The sequence below is a fragment of the Chiloscyllium punctatum genome, chromosome 42 (genome assembly GCF_047496795.1).
Source record: "Chiloscyllium punctatum isolate Juve2018m chromosome 42, sChiPun1.3, whole genome shotgun sequence".
Classification (NCBI taxonomy): Eukaryota; Metazoa; Chordata; class Chondrichthyes; order Orectolobiformes; family Hemiscylliidae; genus Chiloscyllium; species Chiloscyllium punctatum.
The window spans coordinates 41444646-41471292 of record NC_092780.1 but is presented as its reverse complement, the minus strand read 5'-3'; the positions used below and the strand labels follow the sequence as shown (position 1 = coordinate 41471292).

General features: G+C 42.3%; 1 protein-coding gene across 14 annotated transcripts in view; it reads right to left on the bottom strand.

The window, feature by feature from the left end:
• The window catches only part of LOC140465920 (protein TANC2-like), a 1065959-nt gene that overhangs the window by 683607 nt on the left and 355705 nt on the right, over positions 1 to 26647 (bottom strand). Inside the window, exon 1 of one of the 14 annotated variants that reach the window (XM_072561867.1) lies at positions 8980 to 9097. The exons of 12 other annotated variants lie outside the window; for them this stretch is intronic. The gene's annotated coding sequence lies outside the window, so the exon portion shown is untranslated. Of the gene's footprint in view, positions 1 to 8979; positions 9098 to 26647 lie in introns of those variants that run through there. One more of the 14 variants, XM_072561872.1, reaches the window with a different exon arrangement.

The window sequence follows — 26647 nt, the reverse complement described above, 5'->3', positions numbered from 1 at the left end:
TCACCGTTTAGAAAGTAGTCTGTGCTTTTATTCTTTTTGCCAAAATGCAAGACCTCGCATTTGTTCACATTGAATTCCATCAACCATTTCCTGGACCACTCTCCCAAACTGTCTAGATCCTTCTGCAGCCTCCCCACTTCCTCAGTACTACCTGCCTGTCCACCTATCTTCGTATCATCGGCAAACTTCACTAGAATGCCCCCAGTCCCTTCATCCAGATCATTAATATATAATGCGAACAGCTGTGGCCCCAACACTGAACCATGCGGGACACCGCTCGTCATCGGCTGCCATTCTGAAAAAGAACCTTTTATCCCAACTCTCTGCCTTCTGTCAGACAGCCAACCCTCAATCCATCCCAGTAGCTCACCTCGAACACCATGGGCCCTCACCTTGCTCAGCAGCCTCCCGTGTGACACCTTATCAAAGGCCTTTTGGAAGTCTAGATAGACCACATCCACTGGGTTTCCCTGGTCTAACCTACTTGTCACCTCTTCAAAGAATACCAACAGGTTTGTCAGGCATGACTTCCCCTTACTAAATCCATGTTGACTTGTTCTAATCAGACTGCTCTTCTAAGAATTTAGAAACCTCATCCTTAATGATGGATTCTAGAATTTTACCAACAACCGAGGTTAGGCTAATTGGCCTATAATTTTCCATCTTTTGTCTTGATCCTTTCTTGAACAATGGGGTTACAACCACGATCTTCCAATCATCCGGGACTTTCCCTGACTCCAGTGACTCTTGAAAGATCTCAACCAATGCCTCCGCTATTTCCTCAGCCACCTTTCTCAGAACTCTAGGATGTATCCCATCGGGGCCAGGAGATTTATCAATTTTAAGACTTTTTAGCTTTTCTAGCACTCTCTCTTTTGTAATGACAACCATACTCAACTCAGCCTCCTGACTCCCTTTAATTGTTGGGACATTACTCCTGTCTTCCACTGTGAAAACTGACGCAAAGTACTTGTTAAGTTCTCCTGCTATTTCCTCATCTCCCATCACTAGGCTTCCAGCATCAGTTTGAAGTGGTCCAATGTCTACTTTTGTCTGTCGTTTGTTTCTTATGTATTGAAAGAAACTTGTACTATCGTTTCTAATAATACTGGCTAGCCTACCTTCATATTTGATCCTCTCCTTTCTTATTACTCTCTTTGATATCCTCTGTTTTTGTAGCCTTCCCAATCTTCTGACTTCCTTTGTCAGCCATGGCTGTCTAATCCCTCCCTGGATAATCTTTCTTTTCTTGGGGATGAACCTCTGTACAGTGTCCTCAATTTTACCCACAAACTCCTGCCATTTTTGCTCTACTGTCTTCCCCGCAAGCCTCTGCTTCCAGTCTATTTTTGTCAGTTCCTCTCTCATGCCCTCATAATTACCTTTATTTAACTGTAACACCATTACATCCGATTTTGCCTTCGCTCTTTCAAACTCCAGACTGAACTCTACCATATTATGATCGCTGCTTCCTAAGGGTTCCCTTAATTTAAGATCTTTTATAAAGTCTGTACACTAATCCCATTTTCCTGCACTATTTTAGGTACTCATCCATACTCTATTTAAATATTGTGAATGTACCTCCACCACACTCTCAGGCAGCATAATCCATATTTCTACCATCTTCTGAAGTTTGCTCCAATCTCCTCTAAACCACTTACACCTTACATTAAACTTATGTCTAGGGGATCAGAGATGGCGGCAACTCAGCAAGTCTGAGTCTACTGTGCTCCTCCCAAGACTTGGGCAAAGTGGGCCACCGCCTCCACCACACTCACCAAATCATTTAAAATAGTTTTTACTTAATGTAATTACTTGCTCAGCACTGAGTTTGGGGAGACTGGGCGCCTCCTAGCAGAGCGCTTTAGGGAACATCTCCGGGAAACCCACACCAATCAACCACACCGCCCTGTGGCCCAACATTTCAACTCCCCCTCCCACTCTGCCGAGGACATGGAGGTCCTGGGCCTCCTTCACCGCCACTCCCTCACCACCAGACGCCTGGAGGAAGAACGCCTCATCTTCCGCCTCGGAACACTTCAACCCCAGGGCATCAATGTGGACTTCAACAGTTTCCTCATCTCCCCTTCCCCCACCTCACCCTAGTCCTAAACTCCCAGCTCAGCACTGTCCCCATGACTTGTCCGGACTTGTCCTACCTGTCTCTCTCCTTTTCCACCTATCCACTCCACCCTCTCCTCCCTGACCTATCACCTCCCTCCCCTCCCCCACTGTACTCTATGCTACTTTCTCTCCACCCCCACCCTCCTCTAGCTTATCTCTCCACGCTTCAGGCTCACTGCCTTTATTCCTGATGAAGGGCTTTTGCCCAACACATCAATTTCGAAGCTCCTTGGATGCTGCCTGAACTGCTGTGCTCTTCCAGCACCACTAATCCAGAATCTGGTTTCCAGCAGCTGCAGGCACTGTTTTCACCTCACTGAATTTAAACAGTCTAGTCTCCTGTAAAAATGACTAGGGGGAAAGGAGTCCACAGTCCTCAGCCGGCAGGAACCCCTCCCCCACCTTCCCCAGCTGCAGCAGAGGCGTCCGAGCCGCCCCGGGGGACTTAGCTATGGTGGCAAGCCTCGTGGAAATAATCTCTGAACCTGAAGCGAAGATCAATGCCTTCATTGAAGAGTCCCGACGCCGATGGAATTCACTCTCGGCCGCTACAAAATCACGGCCGAGACATCGAAGAAGTCGAGCACCAAGTCAGAGGGGTGGAGCAAAAGGCCGCGACCTCCGAGATCATAGCAGAATCGGCCATGGACCGGGTCCGGACTCTCTAACAGCAAGTCCGGACCTTAGAGAATCACACTGACTAACTCGAGAATCGAGGTCGTCGAAAAAATATTCATTTGCTGGGCCTTCCCAAACGGGCAGAAGGCGGCCAGCTTACAGTGTTCCTCGAGCAGTGGCTTTCACAGCTGTCAAATCTGGAGGCTGGATCAGGCCAGGTAAGGGTGGAATGCACCTACCGGGTTGCAGTGCACAGGCCCGGCTCAAACCAGCGCCCCCACCCAGTCCTGTTCCAGCTGCAGAGCTACAAGGAGAGGCAGATGCTCTTGGAAGCTTCCAGAAATCTTTGGAAAGATCCCCAAACCATGATTTATAAAGCATCCAAGATTATGTTATTTCAGGACTTTTCGCCAGTTTTGGTCCAAAAGAGGAAGGCGTTTGATGAAGCGAAGAAGGGGGTTTAAGGGACTTAAACGTTCAGTACTCCTTGCGCTACGCTACACTTCAGCCATGAAGGGTCAGTGTATAACCTTGGATCACTGGAGAAGGCCAAGGAACTTTTGGACTCTCAGATAAATTATAAGAGTTAATTGATGTTGTTTTGCCCTCTCCCACCCCACCCCTCCGTCCCCCCCCACCCCCCGCGCCTCGGTTTACCCCCTTTCTTTTTTCCTTTATTACCTTACTGTTTATTATCATCTCCGGGGGGTGGGAAGAGGGGTTTGTTTATTTATTCTTTAGTTAGCGATTTTCTTCCCTTTTTTATATATAGGCCAGAGGGTCTAGTTAATGTAGATGTTGGTGGGGGGGGGGTAGGTGGTTACCGTATCCTATTTTATCTCTGTCCTTAGGAGCGGGGTTGTTTTCCCCTGTTATTCTGTAGTACTATATTTAATTATTATTTGCTGAGACTGTAATTTTATAGTCATTTTTAATTCTAGCTCAGTAGTATATTTGAATTTTCTTTATCCTATCGTGGGGTGCCTGGGTCAAGGGTGGGGCACTGGTTGGAAGAGGTTATGATGGGTTTTTGGAAAGGAAGTGATGCCCCCTGGGAATAAAAGGGAAGATCTCCGTTTAAATACGTTTTTTTAAATTTAGAAATAGTTTCTATTTATATTGATCTGAGTGTATTAAAGAGCCTTTATTTTTGTGAATTTTATATGCTCTATGCTCAGGATGTTTTGGATAGGGTTTCTTCTCCCGGGGGGGGTCTCGGACTTGCCTGGTGATTGTGGGTGATCGGTCAATTAAATGATGCACCTGGAATGTCATGGGGAGTAATTCACCAATCAAAAGGAAGAAAATATTATCAAACCTCAAGAAGGAAAGGATCGATATAGCTTTCCTATAAGAGACCCATTTATTGGATAAAGAGCACCTGAAATTACAACAAGGAAGAAATTATTATCCATTCTCTCTTTCTGTGCAAAGAAAAACATTTTGGTAAACTGGGTGGCTGAGGGCCCTCATGGACTTTCGAGTTGGCACAGAATAATTATGGAATATACTCCCCCTGACTTGCTTACAAATATGGTGCACCAAAAAAAAATCTAATTACTTCATAAAATATGGCAGCCCTTCTTGAATTACACAAATACAGATGTCTCGATCATCCTAACAAAGGCCTTTATTTAATTAAGAGGGTGAACCTGGCTGGTCCGAGGTCCCTTAGGAGAGAAATACCGCACGAATACGGGTTTTGTTGTGATCTGATGTTAACACATCCCAAGCATGTATTTCACTACTCAATTTCTTGTTGTTTTCTTTTCTCTTGAATAATGTAAGAGTTTTAATCATACACTCTGGTTAGTTGTGGGTTAGATGAGTAGTTAATTGAGGTTTTTTTTCTTTTTTTTCTGTTTGATAGATTTTGGTTATTATTGATTTAAGATTTAATTGCATACCAATGTTTATACTTGGGGTTTTTTTAGTTTTCTTTTGGAAACGTGTAAAAACATGTTAAATTTTCAATAAAAATATCTATTAAAAAAAAGTATTCCTATTGTTGTACTGCTCCCCCTCCTCAGTCAAAGCAAAATGCTCAGAAAGACAGTATGGTTTTACCTCCTTTATCTTTATTCCGGGTCCTGGAGGGAGAGAGAACGATCGAGTTCACAGTCTTCTCTGGAAGAGCAATTTCTCAATGAATTATATAGTCATTTTACAGGGGAGGTGGGGGGCATCCAGATAAGGCAACATACATATTGATTGGGTGACCATTACAATTAGTGAGTATCAACAGTAAAAATTAAGCCATCTGCTGTTACACAATGATTAACTGGCTTCACAATTAATACTTTTTACCTTGTTAACTGACATTACATACTGAATGCTATGTCACCTTGTTAAATGGCTCTACATAATGAATGCTTTTCTACCTTGTTAACCCATTACCCTTGCCTCCAGCACCCCATTGTTAACTAAGTTGTTATCTGATCTAAGTAATGCTCAGCTGAACCTCTTGTTTCACAAAACTCAAAATTTAACTCTTTCCCTGCCTGTTTATACCCAATACACATTCTCACATTGGTCTTAGATATGTCTGTTAAGGGGAACTGATTCTCACAACCTATTCCAACTATGTTTCTCATAATTTCGTACGCTTTGACTTTATGAAGGAGCAGCACTCCAACAGCTTGTGAGTTGAAAGCTTGTGCGACTCCTGACTTTGTCCACCCTACTCCAACACCGGCATCTCCACATCATCATAATTTCATTTACCTCAATCAGACTGTTCCCCCCGCCCCCCCCAAATTACTTTTGCCCCAAGGAAAAACAGACCCAGCCTAACCAGTCTCTCCTCACAACAGACGTTTAATCCCAGGCATCATCCTGGTGAATCTTTTCTGCACCCTCTCCAGTGCAATCCAATACTGCGACCAGAAGTGCAGTGTTTCGTCTGTAGCCTAATCAATGTTTTTCAAAGTTGTAACAAGACTTCCTTGCTCCGATATACTATATCCTGGCCAATGAAGGTATGCATTCTCAACACCTTCACCACCACCACGCCCTTCCTGTGCTGAAACCTTCAGCAATCTATGCACCTGCATACCAAAGTCCCTTTGTTCCTTCTTACTCCTGAGGAACCCATCATTCATTGTGTACATCTTTGCCTAAACAGATCTCCCAAAATGCATCACCTCATACTTATCATGATTAAGTTCCATTTGCCATTGCTCTGCCCAATTTACAACCTAATCATGATCAGACTGCAGCCTAAGACATGCGCATGTTTATCAAAGTGCAATAAACAATGTAAACTCAGTTAAAACTGAATGAAAAACTTTTTATTATTAATTGAATTCACTATTTTAAATCTCAATTTCCACAAAGTTCTTGCATACAAATTAAGTACATAACCAAGGTCCACAATAAGATTGCAGACAGGGATGTACGTATCCATGTCAATGGAAAGATTTGAGAAGATAGGAGAAGTAAAAGTACTGAAGCTTCAACATATGAATATTCAACAAAAATATCAGGAGAAATATAAAATTTCAAATTAGGCTGACTGAAAGATCACAATTAAAGCATTAAAACTGAACCTATAGCACTCAAAACTGAGGATGAAATCTGTGAATCAACTTAAGGCAAATGACAAAAAAAAATGAACAGGAGACATGATGAGATTATTTCTTAAATTGAGACTGGTTCAGATCTAGAATGCAGTGGCTGAGACTCTGGTGGAAACAGATTCAATCATAACTTTGAAAATAATTCAGAAAATTATCTGAATAAAGAACAATTGCAGGGGACAAACTGGTAATGTTGAACTGATGGAGTTGCTCTTCCAAAGCTTTCACAGGCTGAGTGGCCTCCTGCCTTGCTATATTCATTCTATAATGCTGTTTCACCAAAGTTACTGCATTCCAAAAGGCCTGTTGACCTAAAATGCACAAGAATTTTGAACTTGTACAATTTCCTTCTCAAATGCCAGTGAGTAAAAAAATATAATCCAAGAAAACATTTGGGGAAAGATAATAAAGGATCTTCAGTGTAAAATTAAACCACTGGAGGAAGTTTGCTATCATATGGAAGAGCAACAGAATGGGTTCTCAGAGACGGAGTGCGAAGGATTGGAGAAATAAAACATGATAGGAATAAAAGATACATATAGTAAGGATGGAGTATGGCAGGGAAGAATTAGTTGTCATAGCAGCAGTTAAAAGCAACAATGATTGCAGAATGGAATTGCATGTGAGGACTTATCAAGGCACTGAAAATCAAGACCAAGTTGTGAGGACAAAGAGATTCATAGAAATGAAACAAAAAGTAGATTTTAGGAATGTGAAACAATTATGGGAATTTAATTGCTGCTGGCATGGGGAGACAATAATGAGAGCACAATCTAGGTTAACCAAAGCAATAAAAATTAATACTAATAATGGTAAAGTCTTAGCAGCTCCTTTTAGATATACACAAACACAAAAGCGCTTCCCATATAGATTTTTCAACCGTAGGCATAATAAAGATTTGTTAGATAATTCAGTTTCTCATCTGTCAGAAATTGAAATAATTTTGGCTTGCACACACACACCAGCAAATGCAAATACTAAAAAAATGCTCATATTGAACAAGAAGGATTATGATAAGATTCATCTCCCAGAATTACATCATTGATTAAAATGATTCAGAATATAAAATAATTGCATACTTCGGATTCTGCTAAACTACACGCTTAAGAGTCAAGTGCATTAACTGCTCAGTTCCTTCTAGTTCATTGAACCCATTCTTTTCTGAATTTCCGCTTGTGCAGTGATTAAGCAAAAAGATACTTCACCTTCTCTATTTATTCTTCAAACTTGAAATTATAATAAAGGGATGCTCAATCACTTCAATGAAAGGTATTGTTCTAAAAGTCCAAATTTATTGAAAAAATTTGGCTCCTTCTTCATAAAATTTTAAAATAACTATACTTCTAAATCTTAGGTGCTACCCTATCTCTAGTTCGAGAATCCTATTATAGTGAAGCCTAATGCAAACCTCTATATGGAAACAATTTATTTTGGAGCATATTATATCTGGAATCTATGACATTACATAACCAATAACTAAGATTGTCGCGGAATATATTATTTTCTATTTTATTCAGTTCCATGACCAGCGGTCCACTGTTAACCCAGTTCTTCAATGTACACTTTTCCATTTAAGTGAAATACTATGTTGATCTAGGAGAGCAAGACAAAGAAAATAACGTAAATCCTGTGAAAACTGAAATGAGACTGCAGAAAAATTACACCAGTGAAAGGGAAACATGGATTTCAATTTTGATGAATATGGATGCTTTTTATCTGATGAAGCAACAGTTATACGTAGAAACTTGCGGCCAGCATATTTTTACAGCACCTAATTTGGATGATTTCCTCCAATGCCCCCTGCACCCCCCTGCTGTGAGCATATTAAAAATTCAGATCAACAGAGCTGGTTTAGGTAAGATACTCAACTCCGCTCTTCTTTCATCTGCCCTTGCAACAAAATTAGTTCTGCACTGCAGCTAGAATGAAACGAGTACCACATGCCACATCAACCTAAATCTTAAAGAGCTCTAACCGATTATTCTTGTTTTGGCAAAACAATTCTTAATTACAATCGGTTCTCTGCTTGCATATCGCAATAATAACCAGCCATTTTGTTTCCATTGTATAAGAGACAGATTTGCCATTGTCTCTCATTAGCATATCATATAATTTAGGCAGAAAGCCATTGAAAAAGACACGTGCTATAAATGGTGATTTAACCATGGGAGTAAGTTTTGCATATTCTGCACTGCTGGCATTTGATCCACAGGTCGACAGCAGCAGCCCGGTAGCCTGATTATTCTTGATTTTCTCCTCAGCTTTGTTGTCTATTTCTTTCTGCCTCCCACTATTAGAATTCTAAAGCTATTAATCTGTTAAATATTTTGCAGCACTTCACCTTTCTGTTTTTGTACAATAATCCTCTTAATTACATTTCCCTCTTCACCCCGTTCTTCTACGAATGCACTAAATATACATCACTCTCACTTTTTGTCATCTCCATTTACAAGACGCCAATTAACCGATTTTGTCTCGTTTTTCCAACATTTTCCTCGTTCTCTACTGCCAGCCTCCCTCTCCCAGTCTCCTCCTCAATTTACTTATCGTCATGCTGCCCTGGCATCTGATACACAGACAAGTATGATTGAGTACAAAGATTCAACCCTCTACAATTTCTTAGGAACTACTCCCCAGAAGGAATGTGACCAGCACCCACCTTTGTACAACGCTCATACGAAGGTTACACATATTTAACTGAAGAAGCCATTGCAGCATTTTCGACAAGAGACAAAGGCAACAGCGAACTGGTCTAACAGCAGAACAAATGGAACAAAGCAGCAGGAGCTCCAGCCATTTACTGCAGTCGTTGTGCATAGAGTATAGTGCTTTCGACACCACCAGGTGTCTACGCAAAACCTTGCAGCTGCAGTGGGACAGTTAATATCTTGACGCCAAAACATCTCATTTCCTTCAGACCAACTTAACCCTTTCACTAACAAACAAGTTGTGGAAAATACTGCCCTGCATGACTACTGAAAAGCTCTTCACTAAATGTTAAAAACATATAAACTGCATGCAATGTGCACCTAAAGGCAAATGAATATTTCGCACAACCTGCTTTTCAGCATTCCCAACCTTCCAGTGCAAATCACAGCCCTCAGTTCTAGCTGATAGATTGGATAGAACTACAATTATCTAAACTAAATCACTAATACAACTTACTGCCATTTGAACACAAGAGAAGGCACAAAGCCTTCTATTAAAACAAGTATCTTGCAGTCCCACCTGCATCGCTCTCTAATCCCATCTTGCCAGCAGGTCTCTACTTAAACCAATTCATGATGAGCCAATAGGTACAGATGTTACTCTTCCCCTCCCTCAAATACACACTTAGTCTCTATTTCGTGGTTAGTGAACTGGGATTGTTAACCCAGCAACATGGAGAGTCCTTACACAGACTTACATCCTTCCCCGCCACTCTATTGTGTTGTTAAGTATTACTTAAACACATAGCATAAACAACAAATGATATTTAATCAAATTCCTGTCATATTAATATTTTATTTGCTGAAGAATGTTCCAGTTATACAGGACGTTAATTAGTGAGACTGCATTTGGCATACTGTATACTGCAATGTTCACCATATTTATGAAAGGACGTTTATGCAGTGGAAGCAGTATCGAGAAAGTTTCTTAGACTTACACCTGCAATAAGTGTATGAGGCAAAGCCTGTATCTTCTGCAGCTTAGAAGAGTTAGAGTTGACTTAATTGAAGCAGAAGATTATAAGGGGACTTAACCAAGTGGATGTTGAAAAGATAGGAGAATCTAAAAATAGGAGTCATGGCTAAAAAAATAGCTTTAACAACAGAGATGTTTCTCTCTGAAGCCTTTGGAATACCCTTTCTCAAAAGTCAGTGAATACAGAATTTCCATTTTTTTAATGGCAGAGGTAAATACAGTCTTGATTACCAAGAAGATGAAAGCTTTTCAGGGGTATGCAAGAATGTAGAGTTGAGGTTAGATTCAGACCAGCCATGATCTTACTGAACGGCAAAGCAGGCTCAAAGGGCTGAGTGGCCTTCTGTTCCATGTTTTTATGCATGGTATGGTAATTCAATGGAGAGATTTCAAAATGTGTCAAGGGGTTTAAACTTAACATGCTGGCAGTATGAACCAGCATGGATCACTGGAAATATGAATGATGAAAGGGTGGGATTCAGTGCTGAGATAGGTTGAAGCTTGTGGAGCATGGGAAGCCATTGAAAAAGGGTAGTGAAGTAGTAATTGGGAATAGAAAGAACAAGAGCCAAGTAGCTGAGGCACTGGCTGAGGTGAAGTTTTGGTAGTGGAATAAATGTGAGGTCATGAATATCTAACTGGAATATCAGATAAAGTAATAGTTGTTGCTGATCAGTAAACTATAATACTCCCCATTGATGGGGCAACGTTGAGGCTTACTGCTTAAACATCGAAGTTGAACCATATAAATTTAAGCAAGTCCATGTATCATCTGATGGGACAGCTGAGCAAATGAATACAGAAAAAGGCTTTCCAATTATTTATACCTTAAATGAAACAATTATAATGCAGGCAAAAATGGTAGCAAACATGAACACAGCAATGTTCCTTCAATCAATAATGAAATAAATGATAAATTAAATGATTTTGATAATGCCTTGCCATTATCACCGTTCAAAAGAGAAGTGAATGGATGTGTTGGCTAAAATTTGTTCCTCAGCCACACTATCAAAAAATACCAACGAGACTAACTGTGCGCAGTGTGGCTTTTGTGATTCCTTGCGTCAGAACGTCAAACAAAGCAGTTAATTGGTTGTGCTGAAATCATGAAAGGTTCAATGTAAATGCAGTTGTTTTCCTTGGCTGATACTAGAGGAAAGTCTGAACATTAAAACCCTGTAACTTGAATGTAGATGTGTTTTCTGCCTACGTAACTTCCTGTTATCATGCTTTGCCATATATTCTATTATAAATCTCTATGCCTACAATAATGTAACAATACAAATTTATCATGCACCAATTACAGCATCCTCCCAGCAAGAGTACGAGAGCACCTCAACTTAATAACTCTCAGCTCCTCAGCTGTATGACAGAGAAACTCCTACACTGCTCCCACCTCTACACTTGTTTTTAAAATGATCATGTGTCTTACTTTTTAAACTATAATTGGTACCCAATCCAGGAAGATAAAAATAGAGAGAGATACACAAGTTCATTTGTGCTCAGTTATTGCCTGCTTTCTGATGTGGCTACATCTCACAATCATTTTAGTTGAGAGCATTATCAGAATCTAAACAAAGAAAAACAAAGAGCAAGCGATTATAAATGAGTAGAAGAACACGTATAACAACGCACAAATGGGATAAAATGCATTAACCCTCAAATAACTTCATTCTGAAATAAGTACTATAGGAAAGATAACCTTCTTAGTTACATTTTGGCTATTGGTCCTTTTTAGAAAACATGAACACTGGACCAGGATGAGAACAATTAAGCTGCTCAAACCTGTCTGCTATTGTGTTAGACCCTTGGAAATGAAACAGGGAAATTAAATAAGGGCAGCCAAAATAATAGAGTTTTGCTTAATCAAGAATGCTCATCAGGCAAGCTGGTCAGTAACTAGAGGTCAGAAATTTGAGATAATTGGTAAAATGACTGGAGAAGGAACATGGGGAAATTTCTTGACCTGAAAGTGACTCAGAGATTTTTAATCAACCTGTTCAGATATATTATGGATATTATTCTGGAGCAGGTAGGAACTTTGGTGTTCTGGACCAGAAGGAGCTCTCCTGAAGTTGATAATAACTGATTCCACAATGACATCTAAAATGCAGTTAAACCCTCATCCACATCTTTAGTACCTCAACTGGAAAATTTCAATGCACATGTGGCTGGTCATTCACAATGCACCCTCTGTAAATTTGACATCCTCTAAAATTCGACAGTGTGTCCTCATTGACACTAAGTCTTAGTCACCCATTCAGGGCCAGGGACAGAAACCATGGGATTCAGTTCTGCTCCTAGCCTGATCCCCTACTCTGTGCACAGCAGCCACCCCCTGACCATAGCACAGAGTCTCTATCTCTGTCCCCTCCCCAGAGCACAGGTGCCCTGTCCACTCTCATTCGTTTGGCCGAACAGGTCCTGACCCTTAATTTCTCCTTCGAATCCTCCCACTTCCTCCAGACCAAAGGGGTAGCCATGAGCACCCGTATGGGCCCCAGCTATGCCTGTCTATTTGTTGGCTACATAGAACAATCGATCTTTCGTAATTACACCAGCACCACTCCCCACCTCTTCCTCCACTACATTGATGACCGCATTGGCGCCACCTCGTGCTCCCGCAAGGAGGTTGAGCGATTCATCATCTACACCAACACATTCCACCCTGACCTTAAATATACCTGGACCATCTCTGACACCTCCCTCCCCTTCCTGGACCTCTCCATCTCCATTAGTGATGACCGACTTGACACTGACATGTTTTACAAACCCACCGACTCCCACAGCTACCTGGATTACACCTCTTCCCACCCTATCTCTTGCAAAAATGCCATCCCGTATTCCCAATTTCTCCGCCTCCGCCAAATCTGCTCCCAGGAGGACCAGTTCCACCAAAGAACACACCAGATGGCCACCTTCTTTAGAGACCGCAATTTCCCTTCCCACGTGGTTAAAGATGCCCTCCAATGCATCTCGAGCACATCCCGCACTTCTGCCCTCAGACCCCACCCCTCCAACCGTAACAACGACAGAACACCCCTGGTGCTCACCTTCCACCCTACCAACCTTCGCATAAACCAACTCTAACATTTCCGCCACCTCCAAACAGACCCCACCACCAGGGACATATTTCCCTCCCCACCCCTTTCCGCCTTCCGCAAAGACCGTTCCCTCCATGACTACCTGGTCAAGTCCACACCCCCTTACAACCCACCCTCCCATCCTGGCACCTTCCCCTGCCACCACAGGAATTACAAAACCTGTGCCCACACCTCCTCCCTCACCTCTATCCAAGGCCCTAAAGGAGCCTTCCACATCCAAAGTTTTACCTGCTCACCCACCAATATCATTTATTGTATCCGTTGCTCCCGATGCGGTCTCCTCTACATTGGGGAGACTGGGCACCTCCTAGCAGAGAGCTTTAGGGACCACCTCTGGGACACCTGCACCAATCAACCACACCGCCCTGTGGCCCAACATTTTAACTCTCCCTCCCACTCTGCCAAGGACATGGAGGTCCTGGGCCTCCTTCACTGCCACTCCCTCACCACCAGACGCCTGGAGGAAGAACGCCTCATCTTCTGCCTCAGAACACTTCAGCCCCAGGGCATCAATGTGGACTTCCAACCCTTCCCCTTCCCCCACCTCACCCCAGTTCCAAACTTTCAGCTCAGCACTGTCCCCATGACTTGTCCGACCTGCCTATCTTCTTTTCCACCTATCCACTCCAACCTCCTCCCTCCTCACGCCGACCTATCACCTTCATACCCTCCCTCAACTCACCTATTGTACTCTATACTACTTTCTCCCCACGCCCACCCTCACTTTTCTCTTCACCCTTCAGGCTTTCTGCCTGTATTCCTGATGAAGGGCTTTTGCCCGAAACGTCGACTTTACTGCTCCTTGGATGTTGCCTGAACTGCTGTGCTTTTCCAGCACCACTCTAATCTAGACTCTGGTTTCCAGCATCTGCAGTCATTGTTTTTACCCAATCCCCTGTGCATACTGATCTATGTTGAGTCATGGATAAGTAATTTACTGGCTTTAAAACGGTCTTCCTTACTTTCAAATTTCTCTATGGATTTATACTTGCCTATCTCTTGACCCAACTCCAGTCCCTCCACTCCATGAACATGAATTAGCTGAACCCCTCTCATTCTATTCTTTTGAGCATTTGTAATTTTAATTACCATACCCTCTGTTGCCGTGGCCGCAATCCCTAGAATCTTCTCCCCAGACGTCTCCACACCCATTCATTTTTCCCTCTTTTAAGGTGCACATTAGATTCTGTCTAGACATCTCTTTGAATACTACCCCATTTAGCAAGGAGAGTGAGAGACACAACATGACATGAGGGGTTTAGAGTCATAGAGAGGTACAGCATGGAAACAGACCAACCCAAGGTAGTCCCACCAGCCAGCACCCAGCACATATCCCTCCAAACACTTCCTATTCATATACCCATCCAAATGCCTCTTAAATGTTGCAATTGTTCCAGCCTCCACCACATCCTCTGGCGGCTCATTCCATACCCGTACCACCCCGTGTGAAAAAGTTGCCCCTAAAGACTCTTTTATATTTTTCCCCTCTCACCCTAAAACTATGCCCTCTAATTCTGGACTCCCCAACCACAGGGCAAAGACTTTGGCTATTTTACCCTATCCCATACCCCTCATAATTTTGTAAACCCCTACAAAGGTCACCCCTCAGCCTACGACGCTCCAGGGAAAACAGCCCCAGTCTGTTTAACCTCTCCCTACAGGTCAAATCCTCCAACCCTAGCAACATCCTTGTAAATCTTTTCTGAACCCTTTCAAGTTTCACATCGTTCCAAGAGGAGAATTCCACACAATATTCCAACAGTGGCCTAACCAATGTCCTGTACAGCCACAACATGACCTCCCAACTCCTGTACTCAATACTCTGACCAATAAAGGAAAGCATACCAAACGCCTTCTTCACTATCTTATCTCCCTGCGACTCCACTTTCAAGGAGCAATGAACCTGCACTCCAAGGTCTCTTTGTTCAGCAACACTCCCTAGGACCTTACCATTAAGTCCTGCTAAGGTTTGCTTTCCCAAAATGCAGCACCTTGCATTTATCTGAATTAAACTCCATCTGCCACTTCTCAGCCCATTGGCCCATCTGGTCCAGATCATATTGTAGTCTGAGGTAACCCTCTTCGCTGTCCACTACACCTCCAATTTTGGTGTCATCTGCAAACTTACTAACTGTACCTCTTATGCTCACATCCAAATCATTTATGTAAATGACAAGAAGTAGAGGACCCAGCACCGATCCTTGTGGCACTCCACTGGTCACAGTCCTCCACTGTGAAAAACAACCCTCCACCACCACCCTCTGTCTTCTACTTTTGAGCCAGTTCTGTGTCCAAATGGCTAGTTTTCCCTGCATTTCGTGAGATCTAACCTTGCTAATCAGTCTCCCATGGGGAACCTTGTCGAATGCCTTATTGAAGTCCATATAGATCACATCTACCACTCTGCCCTCATCAATCCTCTTTGTTACTTCCTCAAAAAACGCAAACAAGTTTGTGAGACACAATTTCCCACGCACAAAGCCATGATGACTATCGGTAATCGGTCCTTGCCTTTCCAAATACATGTACACCCTGTCCCTCAGGATTCTCTCCAACAACTTGCCCACCACCGATGTCAGGCTCACTGGTCTATACTTCCCTGGCTTGTCCTTACCACCCTTCTTAAACAGTGGCACCATGTTAGCCAACCTCCAGTCTTCCGGCACCTCACCTGTGACTATCGATGATACAAATATCTCAGCAAGAGGCCCAGCAATCACTTCCCTTGCTTCCCACAGAGTTCTCGGGTACACCTGATCAGGTCCTGAGGATTTATCCACCATTAACCGTTTCAAGACACCCAGCACTTCCTCCTCTGGAATATGGACATTTTTCAAGATGTCACCATCTATTTCCGTACAGTCTATATCTTCCATATCCTTTTCCACAGTAAATACTGATGCAAAATACTCATTTCGTATCTCCCCCATTTTCTGCATCTCCACACAAAGGCCGCCTTACTGACCTTTGAGGGGCCCTATTCTCTCCTTAGGTGTCCCGAATTTTATTTGCCAAAGCTATCTCATGTCCCCTTTTTGCCCTCCTGATTTCCCTCTTAAGTATACTCCTACTTCCTTTATACCCGTCTAAGGATTCACTCGATCTATCCTGTTCCTTTTTTCTCTGAACCAAATCCTCAATTTCTTTAGTCATCCAGCATTCCCTATACCTACCAGCCTTTCCTTTTCACCCTGACAAGAACATACTTTCTCTGGATTCTTGTTACCTCATTTCTGAGGGCTTCCCATTTTCCATCTGTACCCTTACCTGCGAACATCTGCCCCCAATCAGCTTTCCAAAATTCTTGCCCAATACAGTCAAAATTGGCCTTTCTCCAATTTAGAACTTCAACTTTTAGATCTGGTCTGTCCTTTTCCATCACTATTTAAAATTTAATAGATTTATGGTCGCTGGCCCCAAAGTGCTCCCCCACTGACACCTCAGTCACCTGCCCTGCCTTGTTTCCCAAGAGTAGGTCAAGTTTTGCACCTTCTCTAGTGGGTACATCCACATACTGAATCAGAAAATTGTCTTGTACAAACTTAACAAACTCCTCTCCATCTAAACCCTCAACACTATGGCAGTCCCAGTTTATGTTTGGAAAGTTAAAATCCCCTACCATAATCACCCTATTATTCTTACAGATAGCTCAGATCTCCTTACAAATTTGTTTCTCAATTTACCTCTAACTATTAGGGGGTGTATAATACAATCCCAATAAGGTGATCACCCCTTTCTTATTTCTCAGTTCCACCCAAATAACTTCCCTGGATGTATTTCCAGGAATATCCTCCTCCCTGAGCCATGTTTCTGTAATTGCTATGATATCCCAGTCCCATGTTCCTAACCATGCCCTGCATTCATCTGCCTTCCCTATTAGGCCCATTGCATTGAAATAAATGCAGTTGATTTATTAGTCCTGTCTTGTCCCTGCCTGCCCTGGCTGTTTGACTCACTTCTGTTCTCAACTGTACCAGTCTCAGATTGATCTCTTTCCTCCCTATCTCCCTGGGTCCCACCCGCCCCACCTTACTAGTTTAAATCCTCCCAAGCAGCTCCAGCAAATTTCACTGCCAATATATTAATGCCCTTCCAATTTAGGTGCAATCCGTCCTTCTTGTACAGGTCACTTCAACCCCAAAAGAGATTCCAATGATCAAAAAATGTGAATCCTTCTCCCATACACCAGCTCCTCAGCCATGCATTCATCTGCTCTATCCTCCTATTCCTGCCCTCACTAGCTCGTAGCATCAGGAGTAATCCAGATATTACTACTCTCGAGGACCTCCTTTTTAAATTTCTGCCTAACTCTCTGATAATCTCCCTTCAGACTCTCAACCTTTTCCCTTCCTATGTCATTGGTTCCAATGTGGACAATGACATCTTGCTGGCCCCTCTCCCCCATGAGAACATTCTGCACCCTCTCTGAGGCATCCTTGATCCTGGCACCAGGGAAGCCACACACCATTCTGATTTCTCGTTGCTGGCCACAGAAATGTCCATCTTTACCTTGGACTAAAGAATCCCCTAACACAATTGATGTCTTGGAACCAGACATACCCCTCATTGCATTTGAGCCAGTCTCAATACCAGACACTTGGCTGATCGTGCTACGTTCTCCTGATAATCCATTCCCCTCCCCCCACCCCCTTACTTTTTCCAAAACAGCATACTGGTTTGAAATGGGTATAGCCACAAAAGACTCCTGTACTAGCTGCCTACCTCTCTTACCTTTCCTGGAGTTAACCCATCTATGTGACTGCGTCTGAGACTTCCCATCCCCTTCCTTTAACTGCCATCCATCACACCCCTTTGCTCTTGTAAATTCCTCACTGCCTCTAACGGTCTCTCCAACCGATCCATTCGATCTGATATGATTTGCAACCAACAACATTTATAACAGATATAATCCGCTGTAATCCTTAAACTCTTTAATCTCCCACATCTGACAAGAAGCACATATCACTCTACTAAAGGCCATTTTTGCTTACTCACAATCTACAGACCCAGAAAATAACACCATCTTACTTCTTTACAAACATTGCCCCAGGGTAAATTAATAATTTTAAGTTTAATCAAGAGACATATCTCCAAAAACATATAATCAAGAAAGAACTCACTCTACTCACTACTGCAGACTTCCTGTAGGTCACACTTAAAACAACAATACACTTATCTGCTTTTGTGCTGTGAACTTGACCCAACAGTTCCTCCAAGATCAGTTATGAATTTCACTGTTTGTTCATTTTCCCGAATGCACTCAGATGTCCAGTGATACATGAATTCAAACAGCAAAGGCAGTGTTAGTTTCTTTCTTTCTCTCTCTCTCCTGCAATGACCGCACTATGTGCTTCTTTTGTCTCTTCTTCTCCCTTTTCAAACTGCTGCTGCTGTTTTGACTTTTTATCCAAAGTTCCAAAACAATGCAACAGCACATAAAACAGTAATTGCTGCTCCTGGAATTCAAGGAAGTCACCTCCAGCACCTAAAATACCTCAAAAAAAGGAGCAGCTGTTACAGCCAGAAATGTTTCCCACACTTGATCTTGGATTACCCAGAATCCTCTTGTTATCCAAAAGCATCAGACAGTGGTCATAGCAATACTTTCATGGACAGATGCACCTGTAACAGGAAGTTGGTGAGAAGAGCTAAGTTTTTTTAAACCTGTTATTGGCTCCAAATACACCAGGTAGACCCAGTCTAGCAGTGATTCCTTTTTCAGCACTTGACTAGCTCAGTCAACAGTGACATGGCCAAGCCACTTATAAGTGGACATTCAAGTCCCCCCACCCCCCCCCCCCCCCCCGACCACCCCCACCACCCCCCCCGCCCCTTACCATCTCAGTGCGTCCTCCAAATGATGCTTAGCTTGGAATAGAATTCATCACCTGAGGCAGGGGGCTGGTATGTGGTGATTGACAAAGTTTGACCTCAAACCACAAGATTTCGTGGGATCACAGGTCGATGTTGAAGACTCCCTGGGAAACTCCCTTCCAACAATATACCATTGTGCCTCCAACTCTGTTGGGTCTGCCCTGCCAGTTGCACAGAACATAGAGATGAACGAGGCATTGCCTGGGATGCAGTCAAAATCACAAATCATACCTTACAGACAATGTCAAGCTGTTGCTTCATTATGTGGAGGTGCTAGTGTTGGACTGGGGTGGACAATGTCAGAAGTCACACAGGTTATAGTGTAACAGGTTTATCTGAAATCTCAAGCAAACCTGTTGGATTAAAACCTGGTGTCATGTTGCTTCATTGATCAGTCAAACAGTTCTCCCAATTTCAGCATTCGTCCCCAGCTGTTGGGGGTAAGGGGGTCCTTCAGAGTTGACCAATGTACTTTCAGGTGCCTAGGTTGATGCCACATCATCCATAAAATTCATCCCTTATATCTTCTTCAGTAAAACTGAATGACTTGCTATGCCAGTTCAGAGGGCAGTTAATAGTCGACCTCAGCTCTGCGAGTCTGGAATCACATGTCGGGACCATAGTTTTTCTTCCATCAAGAATATTAACAAATCCATGCATTTTTTTGTTACACCCACAAGATACAGAAGCAGAATTAAACCATTCAAGATTTGGAGATGCCGGTGTTGGACTGGGGTGTACAAAGTTAAAAATCACAACACCAGGTTATAGTCCAACAGGTTTAATTGGAAGCACACTAGCTTTCGGAATGACGCTCCTTCATCAGGTGGCTGTCACCTGATGAAGGAGCGTCACTCCGAAAGCTAGTGTGCTTCCAATTAAACCTGTTGGACTATAACCTGGTGTTGTGTGATTTTGAACTTTGTACACCATTCAAGCCTTTCAAATCTGTTCTGCCATTTGATCCTGGCTGATGTGTTTCTCAACCCCATTCTCATGCCTTCTCCCATAATTTGTGATTCCTTGTTTATCAAGCCTTACGAATTACTATCGGTCTTAAATAAACTCCATGACTTGGACCCCACAGCCTTCTGCGGCAAAGAGTTGCACAGATTAAACACCCTCTAGCTGATGAAATTCCTCCTCATCTCAATTCTACAGGGTTGCTCCTCACACAGAGGGTATGCCCTCAGGACCTAGTCTCCCTAGATCCATTCTATATTGGCCTCTCAGTATTCTGCAAGTTTCAATCCGATCCCCCCTCATTGTCTGAAACTCCATCGCGTACAGACCCAGAAACCTCAATTACTTCTCATTTGACAAGCTCTTAATCCCTGGGATCATTCTTGTAAACCTCCTCTGGACCCCTTCCAACACATTCTTTCTTTCTTAAATATTGTGCCCAAAACTGCTCACAATATTGCAAATGCAGTCTAACCAGAGGCTTATACAGCCTCAGTAGTACATCTCTGCTCTTGTACTCCAGTTCTCTTGAGATAAATGCGAACATTGCAATTGCCATCCTAACCACCAACTGAACCTCCAAGTTAGGACTTCGAAATTCCTTTGTGCTTCAGTCTTCCAAAGCCTTTCCCCATTTGGAAAATAGTCTAAGCCTCTATCCTGCCAAAATGCATAACCTCATACTTTCCGACATTGGGCAAAGTGGCGGCAAGTGGAATACACTCTCCTCGCCTGCCCCAATCCTTCTGCAGCCCCCCATTTCCTCAACACTACCTGTCCCTCCACCTTTCTTCATTATCTGCATCTATCAATTGACAATGGTTTCATGATCATTGTTGGACTTTTAGTCCAGATTTTATACGATTCAAATTCCACCATCTGCGAGGGTAGGATTCTAACTCTACATTTCAATTTTACTTTGGTCTCTGGATTACCAGTCAAGCGGCAATATCACAATGCCAGTATCACTTCAAAAGGCAGTGCAGAAAAATAAACAAGGGAGTAGAACACAGGAATGTTACTGTAATCTGCTAAATCACAACAACAACCTGTATTTGACGTAGCAAAACTGCATGAAGAGTAGTTTGGGAAAAAGCAGTGATTTTTCACCTTTGAGTGTACTGTTGATCACTAAGCTTTCACTGCATTAGCAAATTACCTGTGCAGCTGCAATTGAATTTGCTACTTATTCTCATATGGAGCAGATATACAACATGTGGGACACAACCTCAGTCATGCTAATACAGGAAAATGCTCAGCTCAAGTCACTTGCTTCCGCACAGGGAATCAAGGAAGGAAATTATTTCTAGGTTTCCTAAGCCAGGGTTGTCAAACTCAATTTACACAATAGCTCTGACCTGCCAGTCTGGAACATGATCACAATGAACAACTTGCATTTGTACAGTACTTGCAACAGTCCAAGGTGCCCCACATGACATTATCAAACAATATTTCAGTAAAAGGTATACAATTGGTTAGAAATTACTGTTTTGACCCTCTGTGTGTAAAAGGGCATAACACACAGCAATTTTCAGTGTTAGGTTACGCACCAAATTCACATGACAACAGATTAATTCTTATTTGAACAAACCATAATCTTCACTATTTTTAGATGTACCTGGCTGCTGCCCGCAAACAGCATTCTTTTGAATTAAATGTGCAAAGAGAAGCTCTAAGAAGGTCTTTTGTGAAACAGAGGTAATGACCCTCCTGCTGGACCTGAAGGTCTTGGTTTCAATCCCACCTTTCACAACAGTGCATCATAATCTGTCGGAAAAGGTATCTTTCTCCTCAGTGGTCTTGTAACACATCGGTCATATATCTGCTTCTAAGCCTCAAATCTCACCTGCCCCAGAGATGTACAATAGCATATCAAAACATGCGATTTAAAAAAAGTAATCTATGTCTAGAACAAGGTGGGACAACTTGTTCACAATTGGCTATACATACATAAATTAAAATCTGAATTGACAGAATGAGTAGTCTATGTACATTAGTTACAAGGATTTAGTATCAAAAATGTTTACCAGTCTCAACAAGTTCCAAAGCACACAGCTATCCCTAATTGAAGCTCAACTTCATATGCACAAAAACAAATGCAAGTTTGGAATAATTAAAAATAAAACTCTGGCAGAAAGACAAGTTCCTACCTAGAGACAGGTTCTGAGAGCCATTTCAACTATCTTGCACAGTACCTCAATTCAGAATCATATAATTGCAAAGCGATCTGTGAATAAAACTTCACTTTAAATATCAATTAAAAGAGCACACATCTGACAGGACAAAGGTAAATATGCTGATACAAACCATAAACTCAACTTGACACTACCACACACAAAAAATCTTGAATTCTCCCACAATGAAAATATCCAAATACTTACTCTAGCAAAATCCCATAATTCTGAAATTCTGCAGCCCTGCAAGCAGTAAAGGGCAGACTTACAGTCAAGATAGGTTGCATTTTTAAATAAACCATATATGGCCTCCACTCAGTTAAGATTGATGTTCTGCCAATTAGAACATTCATCCTTTGCAGTAGTGTGGCCATCAGCCACAACACAACCCAAAAAAATGCTTATACACAAACATACAGATCATTTTTGTTTGATTATTGCAATGAGAATTATATTTCACTGCTTGTCTGTAAATTTCTTTTTATTTGCTTTGGTTGGGGAAGCAGTTATGACTAAATGTCAGGGTAAACAATTCCCCAACACAATGCTCATGATGTCACGACCCAGCTTCAAATAAATGTAAAGATATCAGCAGCAGAGATTTTTTTCTCTGTGCTTTCACACCACAAAATGAAAGGGCAATCATTTGACATCCAAGAAGCAGTCCCAGAGATCATTAGCCCTTCTCCAGAGGTGCGCAGTATCACAGATGCCAGCCTTCAATCAATTTCATTCATTCCACGTGATATCAAGTAATGGTTAGAGACACTGAATACTGCCAAGACGATGGATCCTGACAAGATTCTGGTAATAGTATTGAAGACTTGCACTCCAGAACATGCCACACTCCTAGCCAATTTGATCCACTGCAGCTACAATACTAGCATCTATCATCAAATTGGAACATTGCCCATGCACACCGTACACAAAAAGCAGGACAAATCCAACTCAGTCAATGCCTGCCCCATCAGTCTCTTCATCAATAAAGTGAGAGAAAATATCATCATCAGTCTTACCAAGCAGCACTTTGTTATTAATAACCTGCACATTGGCATTCAAGTTTGGGTTCCACCAAGACCACTCAGTGCCTGACCTCAATATTGCTTTGATTCAAACACAGATAGGCAAAAGAGTTGAATTTCAGAGAGGAGGTGAAAGTGATTGCCATTGGCATCAAGGCCACATTTGATCATGTCATCAAGGAACCCAAGCAAAACTGGAGTCAAAGGAAATCAGGGTGAAAATTATCCACTGGCTGGAGTCATATCTGGCACAAAGGAAGATAGGTGTAGTTGTTGGAGGTCAATCATCTCAGTGCTGCAGAAGTTCCTCAAGGTAGCTATTTTCGAAGCAACCAATTCCAAGAGATTATGTTCTCGAGTGGGGCTTGAATGCAGGTCTATTGGCTTAGAGATTGGGACACTACTATTGTGCCACAACTGCCTAATTAGTTCGTCTGCGTGGATGTTTATTACACATTACCACTGAGCCACAAGTGCCCAAATAGTTCAATACACTGTCCTAGGCCCAACCATCTTCAGCTGCTTCATTAACAACCATGCCTCCATCTTACTGTCAGAAATGTGATGTTTGTCAATGATTGCACAATGTTTGGCAATGTTTACTAATTGTCAGATTCTGAAGTAGTGTATGTCCAAATGGATAATAACTTTAGCTGAAAAATGGCAAAGAACATTCACGCCAAACAAGTGTCAAGAAATAACAATCTCTAATAAGTGAAAATCTAATTAATGCCCTTTGACTAGCATTGCAAATACTAAATCCTCACAATCAACATCATGATGGTTACGAATGACCACAAACAGAACTGGGCTAGCTCGATAAGTAGAGTGACTCCATGAGCAGGTCAGAGGCACAGAATCCTGCAGTGAGTTACTTACTTCCTGACTGCCCAAAGCCTGTCCACCAGGCCTCTCATCCTCGATCCCCCAAACTTGGGAAAAAGACTGACTGCATTCACCCTATCCAAGCCTCTTATGATCTTATACACTTATAAGGTCATATGCTGTAAAAGGAAAAGGTCCTAGCTTGTCCAACCTTGCCCCATAACTCAGACCCTCGAGTCCTAGCAACATTCTTATAAATTTCTTCTGCACCTTTTCCAGTTTAATAACACCCTTCCTATAGCAAAGTGACCAGAACTGAACACCATACTCCAACCTGGACCTCATCAACTTACTGTTCAATTGCAACATAATTTCACAACTTCTGTACTCAATGCCCTGACTGATTAAGGCCAGCGTGCCAAATGCCCTTTTCACTAACCCTGTTGACCTGTGACTCCACTTTTTTGAGAACCATGCACCTAGACTCCAAAGTCTCTCTGTTGCACTCCACTCCTTAAGGCCTGACCATTCACCATGAAAATCCTACCTTGATTTGACTTTCCAAAATGCAAGACCTCACATCTATCTATATTAAACTCCATTTGCCATTTCTCAGCCCACTTTCCCAGCTGATCAAGATCCTGCTGCAATTTCTGATAACTTTCCTCACTGCCCACAATGCCACCTATTTTAGTGTCATCTGCAAACTTACTAATCATGCCTTGTACATTGTCATCCAAATCATTTATATCGATAACAGGGCCCAGCACTGACTCCTGATGCACTCCATTAATCACAGGTCTTCAGTCAGACAAGCATCCTTTCACTATTATCCTCTGCCTCCTACCATCAAGCCAACTGTGTATCCATTTTGCCAGGTCCCCCTGGATTCCATGCGATTTAATTTTCCAGAGCAGCCTACCATGTGGAAGGCTTTACTGAAACCCACATAGACCATGTCCATCACCCTGCGCTCATCAACCTTCTTACACACTTCAACAAAGAAGGGGTTCGACGAAGAAAAACACCACAAATTGAGTCCAAACTTTGTGTTTCTGTAGCATGCACATTACAACTATAGATCAATATTCCATTACATGAATTTGGCTGAACTTCATTCACCATTTTCAGACACACCTTTTTAACTCACAAAGAAACTCAAATAGTCAGAAAGTAATGTGCTGAAGTACTCAGCTTGGAGAAGGTTCGATTTTTTATTCACTTCTCCAAATGGTCAAACAAAGATAGTAAAACTGCAGTGTTAGTGAGAGTGAAGTGTCAACAGCTGAACAACAACCAGAGGATGCCCGTAATCCGATTAAATGAGGCAGAGACAAAAAAAAATTAAAAAGAAGGTTGTGCTGGGGACAAGACAAATGACCGAAATAACATGGAACAAAAACAGAAACTGTTGAAAAGCCCAGCAGATCTGGCAGCATCTGTGAAGAAAAACCAGAGGAAGTGTCACCGGACACAAACCATTAACTCCGATTATTCTTTACAGATGCCGCAACACCTGCTGAGCCATCCCAGCAACTCATGCTCTTGCTCCTGATTTACAGCATCCACAGTTCTTTCAGCTTTTATTTGACTGGAATAACATGATAGGTATAGAATCGCACACTGAGGGTCTAATCAAAAGTAACCAAAACCGTGCAAAGTAATTAAGGTAGAGATTGTAACAATTTATCAAGGTGATGGCGTCAAAACAGGCCAAAACAATGCAGACTTGCCAAACAGATACTGCTAGCCAAGTTCCATACCCATGAGGACTGCCTCAACTGGGATCTTGGGTTCATGTCACTCTACATGTGACCCCACTGCATTGCTGTGTATCTGCAAAATCTTCCTGTTTTGACACCATCATCTTGATAAATTGTTATGAGGGGTTTCTGGGAGGGCTCAGTGGTTTTGATGATACCTGTGAAGAAAAATCAGAGTTAATATTTCGGGCTTGGTGATCCTTCCTCTGGTTTTTCTTCACAGATGCTCTGGGATTTTCCAGCAGCTTCTGTTTTTTTTGTTCCATGTTATTTCAGTCACTTGGTTTATCTCCAGCACCACCTTAATTTTAATTTTTTGTATTTATCTCTCTGCCTCATATAATCAGACAATTGGTCATCCCTTCAGTTATCATTCACTAATTTATATAACACTTAACACACTTTATTAAGTGCAATTATTAACACTTGAATCTAACACTCTTGGCCACCTGCACAGACTTATTATTTGACACACCATTCACACTATTCTATGGTCTTTTGATCTCTCTGCCCATAAATTCTGTGTTCTTTGGACTTCCCTCTCATTTTACCTGACAAAGGAGCTACACTCCGAAAGGTTGAGATTTCAAATAAACCTGTTGGACTATAACCTGGTGTCATGTGATTTCTGACTTAGTTCACAGCACCAAAGACCTGGATTCAATTCCAGCCTTGGGTGACAGTCTGTGTGGAGTTTGCAAATTCTCTATGTCTGCATGGGTTTCTGCTGGATACTCCAGTTTCCTCCAACAGTCCAAAGAATTGCAGGTTAGATGGACTGACCATCTAAATTACCCCGTAGTGTCCATGGAAGCACAGACCAGGTGCGTTAGCCATGGGAATTGCAGGGTTACAGGGATAGGATAAGAGGAATTGCCTGGGTGGGCTATTACTTGGAGGGTCAGTGTATTCTTGATG